Below are 16865 nucleotides of genomic sequence, written 5' to 3'. Positions count from 1 at the left end.
GAAACTGGGCTGATCAGGACTGAATGGAATTGGCAGGTAGCAGATCCGAAGGTCCCACACCCAGACACTGCTGTTGCAGATCTTGGCTGAGAGCATCTTACCAAGAAGCTGTTTGGGCAGGAAGGGCATGTGGTCTGGACATTGCATTAGCCAGCTTGGCATTGAAATTTGCCAAAGAGTTTGACGTATTGCACCATTTACAAAAATGTCCCTGTGGTAAATTTCAACGCTTCAGCCTCCTTTAATTCTGCATGTTATTCTTTTTAACCAGCTTGACATCTTTCTACAGCATCATTGCATGTCCAGTCGCCCGTGGTGCTGAGCTGTGTTCTCTGTTGTGACGCCTGGTCCCAATCTTATAGAAGCTTATGCTGAAAGCTGCAGACTGTTCTATTTTTATTAATAGAAGCTTAGGATTTTTCTCCACGCAAATATCTTGACTTGCTGTATAATTGTTTTTCTTTTTGTGGAGGGCAGGTTGTTCTCTTTAATTATGGAGATAGAAATTCTTGGAAAAATAACCACTAGAGAGATTTGAGTAAGTGAAAATTAGGTAGATGGGTGGTCTTTCTGTGACTGATAAGAAGGCGTATGTTTTGAAAGCAAGGTTCTGTTTGCTCCTGTTCCCTGCCCCCCTAGGATCTTACTTTCTTCCATCTCTCCCTGTGAACGTTAGGCTCCAGCCACACTGGCCTCCGTGCTGCCCCCCCAGAACCACGCTTTGCCACAGAACCTGGCATTTGCGTCACGTTTGCCGGAAGTGCTCTTCTCCATTGACCTGCTAGCCCGGCTCCCTTACTCCCTTTAGATTCAAATATGAGCGTCTCACCAAGGACATCATTGGCCACCCATCTGTAATTTCACCCCCTCCCTTCAGCCCTTCGACAGTTCATAGCCAGCCTCCCTTTTTGTTTTTTGTGTCCCCCCCATCTTCTCCTTAGCACTTGTCAGTACCTAACACAGCATACATGTTGCTTATTTCTCTTGTTGATCTCTGTGTCTCAGTCAGTTGAATAACCTTCCTGAGGGCATGGTAGGGTGTTTTCCCTCTGGCATTCAGGTGCTTAGATCAATGCCTGGACCATCATATAAATATGATGTCATCATATAAATATGGTGTCATCATATAAAGTGCTCAATAAATAATGGCTGATAGACGGCGGGAAGGAACAGAGGTTGTGAATAACTCTTGTTGGCTTCTACCTGTCATAATTGTCCTCGCCCACGTTTCAGACAACCCGGCGTAAGCTAGCCCACTGCCTGCACGGAACAGTCTGTGATTTCGAGGTGCATCTGGAGGCTCCCTGTTCTGGCAGCCTTCCCAGTCGGTAACCATAGGAAGTAAACACTCATCGGTATTTGGTGTGTACAGACATGTCCCGTGACACTGTAAATGCCTCTCTCTCTGCATGGTCCTACTATCTCATACATTTCCAAGAAGCCAACAGGTATGAACAGATGCAGCCTGATTGATTTCTGGGAAGGTAAAGACGGAGCATATTTGCTGTGGGATAGGTAAATGGAATCTTTGGCACTGGGATTCCTTTATCGTTTGTCCACGGATAAAAAGTGTATGACTGACTTATCATTTAATCCCACACCCAGCATTAGCAGTGGTGCTAGGTGAGGGGTATGAGATTTAATCCCACACCCAGCATTAGCAGTGGTGCTAGGTGAGGGGTATGAGGAGAGGGACTTATAAAAAGTGATAAGATGGTGGGAATGTGAAACTCGGCCTGGCAGGGTCCGCCTGGGGTTTTGCTGAGTCCGTAGCAATACTTAACTAACTGCGCAAACATTCAAGATAAGACTGTAACGGTTGCCTGGGGGAAAATTCTTTTGAGTCAATATTTGTTTGATCTGTTATATAGTATTTTGGCTCTGCTGTTCAAGCTTTAGCAAAGTTTCTATAATAAATGCCATTTCCAGGGATTTGCTGTATTTACACACAAGGTCAGTCCTGGAAGAGGTAAAGGATTGGAATCGCTGTCTAAACAGAGGTTCTAAGGGGTCTCAAATGAATCTTTAAACGTGGAAATCCTTTGTTTCAATCAGTTGACAAATAATTATTAAACATCTGTGGTAAGTACTCTGGGGGAAAATTCAAAAAAACAGGGTAAGATGTTTGCCCTCAATTCGCTTATAATCTAGCTGTGGAAATGAAACTTTAATCAGTATATGTGATACAAGATACTTACACTAAATAACAGTAATAATGGCTCTGATTTATTGGCTAATAAACAGCACCACACGGTCCTAGTACTTTCCTAAGCATGAGCTGACACGCTGTGTTCTCCCAGTTAGGCAGGCGCTGTTGGTTAGTGTGGAGTTCGCATGGAACAGACAATGCTGTGGCAGTTTGGAGAAAGGTGAGAGAGGGGAGCAGAAGAGACGTGAAGGTGAACCCTAAGGAAGAGGTCTCTCAGTCCAGATCTTAAAGGCTGGGAAGCAGCAGGACCTACTGTATAGCACAGGGAACTATACTCAATATCTTGTATAACCTATAATGGAAAAGAATCTGAAAAAGAATGTATATGTGTGTGTGTGTGTATAAATAAACCACTTTGCTGTACACCTGAAACTAACACAACATTGTAAATTAAATATACTTCAATTAAAAAAAGATACAGATAAAAATAGTTACAAATTTTGCTCTAAAAAATATTGGGAAGCAGATGGCTGTGTCATGGGAAGAAGGAAAAGGGCATGATGGGCATTTGGTTTTTTTCCTTGTAATACTGATACCTTCTTTCACTTTGGAAAGTTGTTTTACCCTTCCTTGACTCTCAGCATGTGTGCTTTTGGTGAAGGTGACAATAAACAAATACAGAAGGAAAACATGGAATGTCAGTGTGATAAGTGTTGTGAAGAAGAAGAAATACAGGAAAAGGAAAGGATGCTGAGGTGGTGGAGGAGGGGATTTATGATTGAAAAGGGTGGTCACAGAAGGCTGATTAAGACACTTGGGCGAATATTGAAGGAGGAGAGAGAAAGAGCTATGAAGGTACCTACGGGAAGAGGCTTCTAGGCAGAGGGAACAGCAAGTGCAAAGGCCCTGAGGTGGCAACTTACCTAGTCTGTTCTAGGATCATCAAAGAGGCCAGAGAGGCAGGAGAGTGGTAGCAGGTGATGTCTTTAGAGGCAATGCCTGCCCAGTTGCTGCTAGTTTTGTTGAGGGGGATGGTGGTGATGATGTAGGAGGAGCTCTTGAGAGTTTCTGAGTGAGGGGAATTGCAGTTGGGCAGCTGTACCTGCTTCCTCCAGCCCGGTGCGGCTGTAGCTTCTCGTGGGCAGAGGCACTTCGGCAGCGTCACATCCATCGCCTGGCAGGTAGGAAACCGGCGATACAGCTCAAGGCCCGGGCGAGAGCACCCGCATGAGCCGAGCGACCCCCTCACCTCAATCCTCACGATGTTTTCTTGGCCTGCAATTCTGCGTTTTTCCTTTGGTTTCCTGCTTGGCACCGACGTTCCTTCTGGAACAGCCACCCTGGCCTGAACTGCAGCCTCTTGGCTGGGTCCTTGGCTCCACCTGGTCCTACCCCGCCAAACCCACCGCCGTGTTGCCGGGGGTCAGTGGTGATTCTGGGCCGTATCTGTAGTTATCTGGGGTGTGCTGAGTGGAGAGTTAGGAAGATGCTCTGTGCCGCTGGGGCCTCCTTTTCCCCCACCGCGATGTTTTTGGTTATCTCCCCACCACTGCGTGTCTCCTTGGATAACAGACAGGAAACTGGAATTAGCTCGGTGGCCGCTGCTTCTTTAGACACACGTGCTGGACGGTTGCCAGAGTCCTTGGGGCAGGGCTGGGACGCGTGGATTCCCTCAAGCCTGGGTTTGCCTGTCTCTGATCCTTTCCCTTTAGTCCCTGCAGCTGATCCACTCAGTTATAAGCATAGGCTGTAGTAGAGAGGATGGAGACCTGGGGTGGGGATGGGGGCCCAGACCAGGCAGTGCTAAAGGAGGAGGAGGGCGGATGTGGGGGTTTGAAGAAGCCTCGACAACACGGTAAGTTCTGCTCTAAGGCGACATGGTAAAAAGCAGAACCGAAACAAGCCTTTAAGGGTTTAGGGATGAATATTAATTCACAAATTGCAAACGCGACAAGCACTTTCACAGAGTCTTATAGGTGAGTCATGACCAAGTTATGTAAAGAGGAATGTGTCTGCCTTGGAGGCCCTGTGAGGGTACAGGTGGGGCTGGGTGCATATGGGTTAAGTTCAGATCAGACGGTTGAGCTGATATTTGCTCAGCCATAGGGTCACTTGTGTGAGGACACACCCATGCACACACACATACACGCACATTCTCACCCATTCCGTCATTTGGTTTCTGTTTTCAGTTGCTGTTACTTCTGTGTAGATCTAAAACACCAGTGTGAATGCTGTTAATAGGAACAATTTCAGTGCCAAGTGGCTGAGTTTTCAAAAATACAAGAGATTGAGGTACTGGAAAGTTCTCTGCAGTGAGAACCTGACTTACTAGGGGTGCACGTAGAAGCTTTTTCGTATTTCCTGTGAATCAAGGCATGCTGTTGGGTCCTTCTGGTGCTGGAGAAGAGTAATGGGGTTGAAAAATGTTACTATAATAAAAATATAATATTGGCATGATCCTAGAAGGTGGTTAAACTAAGGCATGTTCCCTGTGTGAAGAAAAATGCTAACTTAAAGTAAGTGGTCTCCCCGGCCCGACCGCTTACTTTCCTGGGAAACGGATTAATTTAACATTTAGTCAGCTTCCAGTATATCCTATGAAATGTTTTAAAATGTTAAAATACAATTTATTTTTTGAATAGGTAATTGACTCACGTGATTCAGTATTTAAAAACTGCAGAAGAATAGTCAGTGAAAACCCTTCCTCTCCCTCCTCCAGGTTGGCTGGTTCCTTCCTCAAGGCAACCCAGGTTACCAGTTTCTGATCTATTTTCTTAATATACAGTAGAATGCGCTCTCCCTGTGTTAATATTAAGGAAAAATAAGGTGGCTTTTCTCTCTTTAAGAAACTTCTATGTAATAAAACAAAGTGAGCCAATCAATCATTTATAGCTGTATTCTGGAAACTTTTGTTATAAGTCCAGTAGTTTCAAAGTTCTTAGGTATTGAAGTCTGTATATTTGCTACTCAGTTCTTGGTCCTCAGACTAGCGGTAGTAACAAGCTCCTGGTAGCTTGTTAGAAAGTATTGATATACTCTCCGGTCCCACCCCAAACCTCCTCGATCAGAGTCAGCATTTCATGCATGCACAGGTGATGCTGAGGCATCTGAAGGTTTGAGAAGGCACTGACTGCTCTGTCTCATTTTCACAGCATTGGCCTCAGGTTCCAGAGGAAGAAAAGGTCTGTATGGAATGAAGAAAGTGAGAGATGGTCCTGAATTAGAGCTCTGCTCCTTACCTTATTCCGAGGGCTCTTGTTTGTTGCTAAAGTTACATGATGCTGGTCTTTTCTTAATTTGCAGCCAGAGGGTACTAGGTAAACTGTCTGTGATTCTGATTTAAAATTTTAAAAAATTTATTTCTTATTTATTTTATCATTTATTTTGATGTTTTGGCTGTCCTGCACAGCTTGTGAGATCTTAGTTCCCCAGTCAGGGATTGCACCCAGGCCCTCAGCAGTGAAAGCACGGAGTCCTAACCACTGGACTTCAAGGAAATTCCCAGATTTTGATTTTTAAATTCAGAAATCTTCCTCCTTTTCTCCTTCCCTTCCTTATGAATTTTTCTTAAGCCTTTGGCACTTGGTGTTTGTTGCTTCCTTATGGGGCTGTGCTGAGCTAAGTGAATAAGTAATAAGCAAATGTTAATAGGAAAATGTAGAAATAGCCAATCAGATATAGATCAATATTTTCTGGTTTTATGGATACATATGTTTATGGTTTTAATATTACGTTTGGCGGTGTGTTTGTACAGCTTATTAAATTTCACATTTCTGAGCAATTTAGACTTAATGTATATGTTTGTGCTAACATCAGTGTGATGGAACTAAATAAATAGTTAATGGGATTCTGAAAAAAAAGATTTAAGTTTCATAAAAGTTGTCCAGCTTGTCTTGGGGAAACTTTTTTGTTTTAGGTAAATGGAGGAGTAGAGAGCAGAAATTATTGAAAACCCGATGTTGGGTGAACATGTAAACTAGTGCAAATAATTTGAATTTAACAAGGAACTTGTGGAAAATTTACAAAAAGGAAATTAGATAGTAGATTATAGGACTATATTGTGTTTTTTTTGATGTTGTTAAATGCTTAAAAAATGTTTCTAATCACTAAAGGTTTCACCTTCTATAAAACAGGTCAGATAAATATGTGATCCACATGATTTAAAAACTAATGCGAATGGAATACTCTTTTGAGTGTGCTGTGGCAGGGTTGGAGGATGAGTGAAACAGAAGCAAAAGCAAATTCATAACAAAACCCTGCCTTCTTAAAAGTGAGACACTTAAGCCTAAGAAACTGGGGCGGGTTCTACTAGTGCTGGAGAAGGAGGCCTAAGGGAGGGAGGAGGCCAGTCCAGGAGAGAAGGCTCCAGAGAAGAGTGGTTTAGGGGAGAAAGGCTGCTGAATACGGGAAAGTGAAATGTCAGGATTCAACATGGAAGTGAGACCCCTTTCGCCAGTGGGACAGTGAAAACTTTAAAATTATTTGCACATTTGGGTAATTACTCACACCTGGAGTAATTCTAATGCTAGAAATCTATTTTCAAGGGAATGTCTGAAATTAAAAAAAATCTTTGGTGTAAAAATGTTCTTTAAAGTAAAATTTATAATAAAAATGGGAGATGAGTTACTTTTCTAACAAGAAGGGAATAGATAAGTAAATTGTAGTACATCCATAGGATGGGTCATTTTACAGCTAAGATAATATTTATGATATGTTCTAAATTAGGTATGAAGCAGGATAAAGATAGTTTGGAAAAATGACAGGAAGGAATTTTGATGGTGGTATGTATATGTGACGGGGTTGTTAAAAAACCATTGTGGATCTGTTAAATAGGCTGTAGAGTAGGGATATATTACTTGAAAAGGTATCGGAGAAATCCTTATTCTAATTAAAAAAGAAAGGTTGAAATGGACAGAAATTTGGTTGCCTTTATTTAGTGGAGGATATTACCATGAATGTCTTAAATCTGAGGTGTTCAAGGCATTTTTGTAAGTTGCTTAGCAATGTACTGTCAAGGCTAAGATGTACTGGGGTTGGAGTTGGCTTTATAGGGAGGAGAGGGGAGGAAGGAACTCTCAGTAGGGAGAAGTAAGACATTCCTAACCTGGAATTCACATAGTTTACAGGTTTCCCCCACCGTGTATGTGAGGCATTTGTAATTTGTGGAGATGACAATCAGTGCCTCTGGCTATAGATGGCCAAGCTGCTGGCTGCCTGGAATGAATGGTTGGCCACGGACGACTTAGTGACCAGTGTTGTGTTAAATGCCACAGGACGCCCTGGTAGCTCCTATCTAATTCTCGGGAAGTCCCTTGCAACTTTGAAAAGATAAGGCAAGAAATCCTACTGGGGGTGCACCCAGAGTGTAAGCAGCCTCAGTGATGTCTGCGGGAAGCTCTGGAGACAGTGAAACTTACCAGCTTTCCAGCAGCCCAGGGAGGTGAGGGCTTTGGTTTCTGGCTTGGTTTAAATAGCCATCTGGACATAATAGATTAACTCTGAAAAATATGTTCCCTTTGTATTTGGAAACTATTGTATTTCTGTACATTTTGATTTTTCTTAAAAACAATGTGACATGTAGTAAGAAGTGGTAACTACAATTAAAACAAAATTTCCAGGCTTCCCTGGTGGCACAGTGGTTGAGAGTCCGCCTGCTAATGCAGGGGACACGGGTTCGTGCCCCGGTCCGGGAAGATCCCACATGCCGCGGAGCGGCTGGGCCCGTGAGCCATGGCCGCTGAGCCTGCGTGTCCGGAGCCTGTGCTCCGCAACGGGAGAGGCCACAACAGTGAGAGGCCCGCGTACCGCAAAAAAAAAAAAATTTCCCTAGGACTGTGCTGGAGCAGCTCCTCAAAGGAGGTTTTTAAAGTGATTTGAAGGGAGTGGCTTTTAAGGTTTTTGTCCTTTTCATGAATCTTATTCTTTAAAGTTGGTCAGTTGAGTACATCCACATGAATGCATGCAATTATAATTTTGAGCTCACCTGTGCCACAGTGAAAGAGCCACATTTCATTGAGAAAGAAGGTAAGTTGGAATGGCATCAAGTCCCAACAGGGTAGCTTTGGGCTAAAACTGAGTTGCTGCTCCTTGAAGCAAGTGCTGCTGCTTCAGGAAGAGCTGACGTTAAAGGGGCTGTTCTGAACTGCTTGGTCCTCAACAACAAAGGACAGTCATGGAATTCACACAAGGATGTGACTGTCAGTGATGTTAGTTTGCCTGGTAGGCTGAGACTGTCAGGTCACAGTGCCACAAGGTCAGGCCAGAGGAGGGTCCTTGAAGGCCTGAGGGCATCCCATATGTGGGGTGGTATGAATGCTCCTGGCACCCCTGCCTCCCCTGGGAAAGTGCAGTGATGACTGGACGGAGGCCTGTTTCCTGCCTCAACCAGATCTTCCTCTGTGCTGGCTTTGCTTCCCTCTCAGTTCATGAAATGCTTTACCCACATCCCCTCTGAGTATGCTGGAGGGCATATTCCTTTCTAGAAACCAATGATGTGAAATGTGGACTTGTCAGCCAAGATAATAAGTGCAGTTTCTTGAAGTTACCTGGTCCTATGAAGATTAAATCAGTGACCTTGGCTTTTTCAGGCTACCCATTGGTCCTCTTTTCAGGTTGGTGCGCACACGAAGGGGAACGCTCCTCCCATGCACTGTCCTGAGAGCAGCCCAGAGCCCAGCCTCTGGTACTGATTTCAGTGATAGTCATGGAGGTCTGGCTAATTTTAAAACTGAGAAGAACAAATAGAAAATTCTAAGATAGTTGTCACTACAATTTCTCCTTTAAAGACCAGCAAATATTACAACCGTTTGTGTTACCTCTGGATTCCCATTTGAGAGCTTCACTCTAAACTCCATGAGGGCTTTTGGACAGGGCTGGTGTCTATTTTATTCACCCCTGGATCTGACTTTCAGTGTGTGGACTGGCATCCAGCATGTAGCTCGATTAATATTTCTTAATGTGTGACTTTCCATTTCATAAAATCTAACTTGCTATACTGTTCCACCTAATATTAAATGTAATCTAGATATTACTGACGTTTGCTGCAGTTTAGATTTTAGCCATAGCTGGCACACGCCAGAGATCAATTCATAAAACCCAGCCTAACAATGATTGCTTTTAGAGGTTCATTTGTATTTTCTGTGGCTGCATTTGAAGTGGACACCCTTGTGCAGGCTCTTTTCTGGACTGATGCTTTTGGAAGATGATGTAGATTAATTCTGTGTTAAATTTCAGAAGTGACTCTGAACTTCTAGCTTCCCTTGAAGTCTTATTACTTATTAAAATGCCATTTGTATTCACTCCTTTTTGCTTGCCTCATTTTTAGTAGCTACATTCTTTTTAGCAGAGTCAGGCCTTTGAAAAGTAATGCATTCCCGTAGTGGGAATTACAAGTCTTGGGGCAGCTGTGCTGTTGGCTTAGATTTGTAGGTGGAAGCACCTTCTTTATAGACAGGGCCACCCCAGGCCCTCCCAGACAGGAGTTAGCAGGCCTCCAGGAAAGGAGAATTTGCCATTTCTTTCATGCTTTTACTTCTTATGACTTTTTGCAGCATATTTTTTCTTGATCCCTGAGTTCTAATCTTGGTCAGTGGGGGCTTTGTGACTTACAGCAGTATACCTTATTTCTCTGTACTTGTTTCTTCATCTCTAAGATAAGGATAGAAGTCCTCGTTCACCAGCATTGCCAAACCTGGGCTGTGTAGATGTATTAGTTTGCTAGGGCTACCACGACAAAGCACTAGCCCAAACTGAGGGCCTTAAACAGCAGAAATGTATCTTCTCCCAGTTCTGGAGGCTGAGAGTCTGAGATGGGCAGGGGTCAGTAGGTCCATGCTCCCTTGGAAGGCACTAAGGAAGAATGGGTTCCAGGTCTCTGTCCAGCTTCTGGTACTTCCTTATGGCAGTGGGACTCCAGTCTTCACATGGTGTGTGTGTGTGTGCATGCACGTGCACCCAAATTTTTCTTCTTATAAGGACCAGTCGTGTTGGACTCGGGCCCACCCTACTCCAGTATGACCTCATCTTAACTGATCCCATCTACAATCACGCTATTTCCAAATAAAGTGAATCTGAGGACTGGGGGCTAGGACTTCAGCATACAAATTTTGGGGGGACACAACTCAACCCATAATAGTAGGCAAGAAGGTCAAATAGAATTGGGGGGTTTGAAGTTACAGACTGTGCTCTTTCTCTCAAGTTCTCTGTTCTTCTTTGCTTTTAAAGAATCTAATATATTAGGAAAAATGCCAACCTGGGACATATAGATTTGCTATCTGATTGGGATCCTGCTTATAAAGACCAGACAGACGTTAACATGTGGAGTTTTGACCTAATGTTTTTATATCAGGGCATTAGTAACACCTAGGCCTTTTCCTGATTTCAGCTTCTCCCATGCAGAGGTGCAGGATCTGGGGCTGGTGCTGTAAACAGATGAAGACACAGTGGCCTTTGTCAGTGCGCTGCTGGGCCTTGTTTGTTTGCTGGCTTCTTTGAAATCCCAGATAGAAGATATAATAGAAGATCAAAGGCCTCTGTAATTACTGCCCCCCAGCAGTTCTTGCTAATGCCTGCAGAGTGATTTGTACAGCTATTGTAGGGACTGTGTCTAATTTCACTTTACATGTGGACTTAGGTGTTGGTTCCTAATTGCCTTCAGCTCTCACTTTCTTGAAGTGGATGATTTTAGATAACACCACCATTTCTGAGGTTGTTTCGAAAGTAGAAGTCAGAGATCTCTTGGTATAGGAATATTAAATTGTCTTCATATTTATTTATGAAAACATGTAATTGACAGACAATATTATATTAGCTTCAGGTGTACAACATGTTGATCCAGTATTTGTATATATTGCCAAACTGATCACCACAATAGTTAACATCTGTCCCCATACATAGTTACAGAATTCTTCTTGTGATGAGAAACTTTTAAGATTTACTTTCAGCAACTTTCAAGTATATAATATAGTATTATTAACTATAGTCACCATGCTGTACATTACATCCCCAAGACTTATTTATAACTGGAAGTTTGTACCTTTTGACTCCCTTTAACCCATTTCGCTCACCCCTACCTAAGGCAACTGCCAGTCTGTTTTCTGTATCTGTGAGCTTGCTTGTTTGTTTTTTAGATTCCACATATAAGTGAGATCATATAGTATTTGTCTTTCTGTCTGAGTTACTTTACTTAGCATAATGCCCTCAAGGTCCATCCATGTCGCCAATGGCAAGATTTCATTCTTTTTAATGGCTGAATAATATTCCATTATATATGTATGTATGTGTGTGTGTGTATAAAATCTCACATTTTCTTTATTCAGTCATCCATCAGTGAATACATAGATTATTTTCATATCTTGGCTATTGTTAATAATGCTGCATTTAATATGGGGGTGGGTGTAGGTATCTCTTCAAGAAGTGATTTCATTTCCTGTGGATATGAATATATACCCAGTGTGGAATTGCTGAATCATACAGTAGTTCTAGTTTTAATTTTTTGAGGAACCACCATCCTGTTTTCCACAGTGGCTGCACCAATTTCCATTTCAGTCACAGCTTTGCTGTGCACCTGAAACTATCACAACATTGTTAATTGGCTATACTCAAATATAAAATTAAAAATTAAAAAAAAACCAGTGCATAAGGGTTCCCTTTTCTCCAAATCTTCACCAACATTTGTTAAATCTTTTTTTTTAATAACCACTCTAACAGATGTGAGGTGATATCTCATTGTGGTTGATTGTTTTCACATTTTAAATTTCTGAAGTGTAACATATAGAGGAGGTACACAAAGAAGAGTACAGTTTAATGAATTTTCATGTGCAGAGCAGACCTGTGTAACCAACGCTGACGTGAAGAAATAGAACCTCACCAGCCCCCAGAGATACTCGCTACCCATGGTGCCCCTTCCTAGTTACTACTCTCTTCAGAAGTTACCACTATCCTGAATTCTAACAGCATTAATCATTTTTGCTTGGTTTAAATTTTATTCTATAAACATATTTAAAATATATTATAAAAATTAAAAATTTTTAAATGAATAAATTATACAAATAAGTTATATATCGTCATAGTATGTACTTTTTAGTGTCTGGTTTCTTTTGTTCAACATTATATGAGATTTGATCCAGATTGTTGCCTGTAGTGTTGCCCATTTATTCTGTAGGGGAGGAAGAAGAATTTTCCCTCTACCCTTCTGAGTTCTTAGCTGAGACCCCTGTAATAAAAGATTAACAAGAGAAAAACAAGTTTTTTTAACATGCATACCTCATATATACATGAGTGATACCAAGGAAAAATTAGTAACTCCCCCAGGTGGCTGAGAATTCAGGATTAAAGGGCATCTTAATAGGGAAAGGGGAGAGTAAATGATTTTTAGGAAGGATGAATGGGCCCTTGAAGAACGTGTCGACTTCCGGTCTCCTCTCTTGTGATAACAGTCAGTCTTCCCCAGTTGATGAAACTCCCAGGGAGGGGATTTATGACAGTTGAGTTGTTTTTGGAAGCTCTGTCTTTAAGCATATAGGGGAGTTTGGAGGAAGCCTTTCCCCACTTTTGCTGTTTTTCAAGTGCCTACAACTCAAAATAATCAATATTCCCAAGGGGCATGCTTTTGGAGTGGCATGTCCTGAACTCCTGTGGTCTTATTTTGGGGGTGGTGTATTCTGCTACCCTTCCATTCCAATTGCTGTATGATATTCCAGTGTAGCCTTCCTATTATATGAGTAAAAAGTTACTGTCTTCTGTATAGTTACCAGGTAGTTAAATACTGGAGTCAGTTGCTAAATGGTTGGCCACACTTGTATTTTTGTCTGTGTTCATGTAATTTAGCTGCCGACTTCCAAGATTTGAATGCCTGCCTAACTTCCTTGATGTTTACAGGTGTTTTTTCCCCTTTATTCTATCCCCAAGGGATATTTGAAGCTTCATTTTCCCCACCCTTAATAACTGTCTGCAGTAACTTTGAGGAGGGAAACATCTGCTCTAGTCTTTAGAACTTTCGAACGCTAATGTGTGAAAAGAGTTGTGAGCAATGGCAAGTGGCCGATGAGTGGTGGCCCGGGAGGAACAACTGGGTTAGGTGATATATCTTTGCTTCTCTTGCTTTGATTGCGGACGTCAGGAAGCAAGCTGTGATTTTTGATTGTGGTACATTCTTTCCATAATAAATGGTTATAGATGCCGAGACTTGCAAGAGTTTGAAGGGTGATTCGCATTAATGGTTTTTAGGAAAGAAATACTGAACCTCCTCCCACCTCCAGTATCAATTCCCATTTTTTCAAGCCAAGGTGACTTAGCCGTCTGAATGTGAATATTATTCCAAATTACTTTTTAGCCTTTGCCTGCAGTGAGGGTTTCAGTCAGTCCTGGATGGTAGTACTTAATGATAATACGGTAAAGCTTGACCGCGCCTGTAAATCCATACGTTAGGACACATCAGGCACTTAGAATGGTGTCTGGTACTTAGTAAGTCCTCCAGAACCATGGCTGTCGTTGCTGTTATTGGAAATTATTTGGAACTTTTCTTGTGCCAGCAGAGGGCCCAGGCCGGCTGGACTCCGTTGTGTGGTTAATAATTACCATATGCTGTGAGGCGGCCGGAAAAGCTTGTCAGCTGAACCTGGCTGGGTTCAGCCATAATTCAGGCCTCCCTTTCTACCTCATTGCGTGCAGGAAATAAGGAATTCAGGGTGTGGAACAGCCTTCTCACTGCCTGCCTGTGTGCTCCTAGCTGTGCCTCCATAAAGGAAAGCCAGCATCAGTACACAGAGCAGAGGCTCCTGCTGTCAGATGAGAAAGCCAGTGCAGAACCCCACGTCCCTGGGCTAGAGTCTGGAGACGCCGGACCAGGTACCCAAGTACGGGAGTAGCATGGCACAGTAGGGCGTGACGGCAGGGCAGTTCTCTTACAAAAGGAAAGAGCTTCCTGTGTGCCCTGCCAGTACGCTGCAACAGCAAGCAGTATTTCGCTATATCTGCTCTTCTCAAGTTTCAGACATCAGAGCATTTCACCGCTAAATACTTCAGGATGCATCTCTTAACAATAAGGACATTTCCCCTTCATTACAGCAGTACCCCTAAGAAAATTAACAGTGACTGTTTTACCATCTAATAGCCAGTATTTTCAAATTTCCGTGCTTATCTGAAAAATGTCTTGTAGTGTTTTTTCAACATTAGGATTCCAGGTTCATGAATTACATTTGGTTTTGTCTTTTTTAATCCGTTTCAACAGCCTCCACACCTCCTGTAACTTTTTGGAGCGTCTGGGCTTGTTGTCTTGGAGGATGTCCCACATTATGGGTTTCTTGATGGTTTCCGCATGTGTCATTTACTTATTCTTTAGCGTGTGTATTTCCTGTAAACTGGAAGCTAGGTTTAGAAGTGTGAGTAGATTCAGGTTAGATTATCTCAGTCCACTTAGGCTGCTGTAACACAAATAGGATAGACTGGGTGGCTTATAAACAACAAATTTACTTCTCACAGAGCTGGAGGCTGCAAGTCTGAGATCAGGGTGCCCTGTGGCTGGGTGAGGTCCCCCTTCTGGGTTGTACTAGGGCTCCTTGTACCCTCACATGGCAGAAGGGGCAAGGGAACTCTTTCATAAGAGCCCTAATCCCATTCATGAGGGTTATGCTCTCATGAACAAATCATCTCCCAAAGGCCTTACCTCCAAATACCATCACGCTGGGGATTAGGTCTCAGCATAGGAGTTTTGGGTGCAGGGCACAGACACTTCAGTCTAAAACAAACATTCTTGCCCAAACTACTTCATAGGTGATGCTATGAATTTCATATCGCACAATGTCCAGCTGTCTCAGTATTACTGATGCAGAGCTGATGACTGCTGGCTCTTTCCACCAGAAAGGTACATTTTCCTTTGCAATTAGTAAGAATTTGTGGGCTGATTTTTGGCAGAGTGCAAATATCCTGTTTCCTAACAACTTTTCAACCAAATTTTACCTTCCTTTGCTCCCTGCCTGAACCAGCTCTTACACTGGAAGTACTAAATGGAGATTCTCTGATTCTTTCATTGCTGCTGTGTTGAGCTGCTGGCATTCATCTGTAAAGAGTTTTCCTCACTCACCCTTTTCTGAGTATCACTATAGATTTGTGGATTTTTTATGGCCATTATTCTTCTTGATCCTCTGGATGACCTTCATGTTGAAGGATAATAGGAAACTGAGTTAGGTGACAAGTTCTGCTTGTGTAAGAGTGAGAGTGGTGTGGTTTAAAGTAGTTTCTTAACTGTAGGCAACTGGCTTAAAAGTTGGTTATGTTCAGAAGTATTTAGAATGCTCCAGCAATGGGGGTTGATTTGTGGGGGGTTAGTTCTGTTTAACACCCAGCTTCATTTGAGACAGTTTTAAAACTGTAGAACCTAAGAAAGGATTTGATTGCTATAGCAAGGAGGAGAGTGAGGAATTCATCTAGTAACTTTTATGTTAAGGTAACTTAAGCTTTTTTTTTTTTTCTGATTTGAAGCATTTTCCTTTATCCAACTTTTCTGTCACGAATATGGGAGAAGAATGATCAAAGACTAGTGAGAGAGGATAGGAAGGTAGCCCTGTCCAGAGGGCTCATCAGTGAGGACTGGAATCTCCCCAAAGAGGAAGTTGGGCTATCGGTGCCTCTCGGTTACTGCAGGCAGTGGCAGAAAGGTCCGTTAAAAACAACTCCATCAAAATCCAAGACGTTGCCAGGAAGTTGTTCGCAGGTGGAGAGCCTGGGCCTTTTGCATGCACAGGTGCGCCTTCGGGGAGGTGCTCTGGTGAGGGTGGATGAAAATGAAATGTTTCCAGAATATACTCCCCCACCTCCGTACACAGAAACGCCTCTCCAGTGCTAAACAGCCTACCCGTCTGTGTGTACATTTAATAATTGTAGAAGCAGAGGAGGCGACATCTAGAAAATGGAGAGGAGGTATCAGTTCTCTCCCTGATAAGAAAGGCAAGGAGGGAGCTAGTTGGTTTGGGGTTTGTGGATATTGACCTTCTTTCCTCGCAGCCCTCACCTCCCCCGTCGGCTCCTTCAGACCCAGGAGGGGAAGAGGAGCCACAGGAGATGAACAGCAGTGGTGCCATGAGCTTCAGGCAGCACAAAGTGATAAGCTGTTGAACATCTGGTGCTTCGTTCTCTCCTCCCCTTTTCTTAGAGCGTCAACTCTGAGCACGGCCTGCCTCCTTTCAGAACTAGGACAAGTACACTGCCTCAGGAAGGTATTGGATGAGATAGGATTGCCTTGCTTTTTATACGAGTAGATGTGTTAGTTTGGGAAGCCTGCCATCACAGTGTACCGCAAACGGGGTGGACTAAACGACCACCCAGGTTTCTTCTGAGGCCTCTCTCCTTGGCTTGTAGATGGCCACCTTCTCCCTATGTCTTTATGTCATCTTCCCTCTGTGTCTGTGTCCAAATTTCATCCTCTTATGAGGACACCAGTCCTACTGGATTAAGCCCTACCCTACGGACCTCATTTTAACTTAATTACCTCTTTAAAGACCCTATTTCCAAATATAGTCACATTCTGAGGGACTGGGGGTTTGGACTTCAACATATGAATATGTATATAAATTTTATATCCCATAAAGGGAGATATAGAAACAAATCCTAGTTTTTGATCTGAATATTAAAAATCATCAATATATTTGTAACTTAAAGGCAAGCTTCTGAGTGCTGCTTTAGTGTGCAACTTGTCCTTTTCCCTTCCCCCAACAAAAAG

The 16865-nt window shown here is 42.8% G+C and overlaps 1 protein-coding gene across 3 annotated transcripts in view; it reads left to right on the top strand.

Annotated features, from left to right (window-relative positions):
- LYPD6B (LY6/PLAUR domain containing 6B) overlaps window positions 1–16865 on the top strand; it is a 214628-nt gene that overhangs the window by 21905 nt on the left and 175858 nt on the right. The window contains exon 1 of one of the 3 annotated variants that reach the window (XM_060016835.1): window positions 1201–1448. The exons of the other annotated variants lie outside the window; for them this stretch is intronic. The gene's annotated coding sequence lies outside the window, so the exon portion shown is untranslated. Of the gene's footprint in view, window positions 1–1200; window positions 1449–16865 lie in introns of those variants that run through there. 3 annotated transcript variants of the gene reach the window in all.

The sequence above is a fragment of the Delphinus delphis genome, chromosome 7 (genome assembly GCF_949987515.2).
Source record: "Delphinus delphis chromosome 7, mDelDel1.2, whole genome shotgun sequence".
Classification (NCBI taxonomy): Eukaryota; Metazoa; Chordata; class Mammalia; order Artiodactyla; family Delphinidae; genus Delphinus; species Delphinus delphis.
Note: the sequence above shows the minus strand (reverse complement) of the source record. Positions and strands in the feature narration are given on the sequence as shown.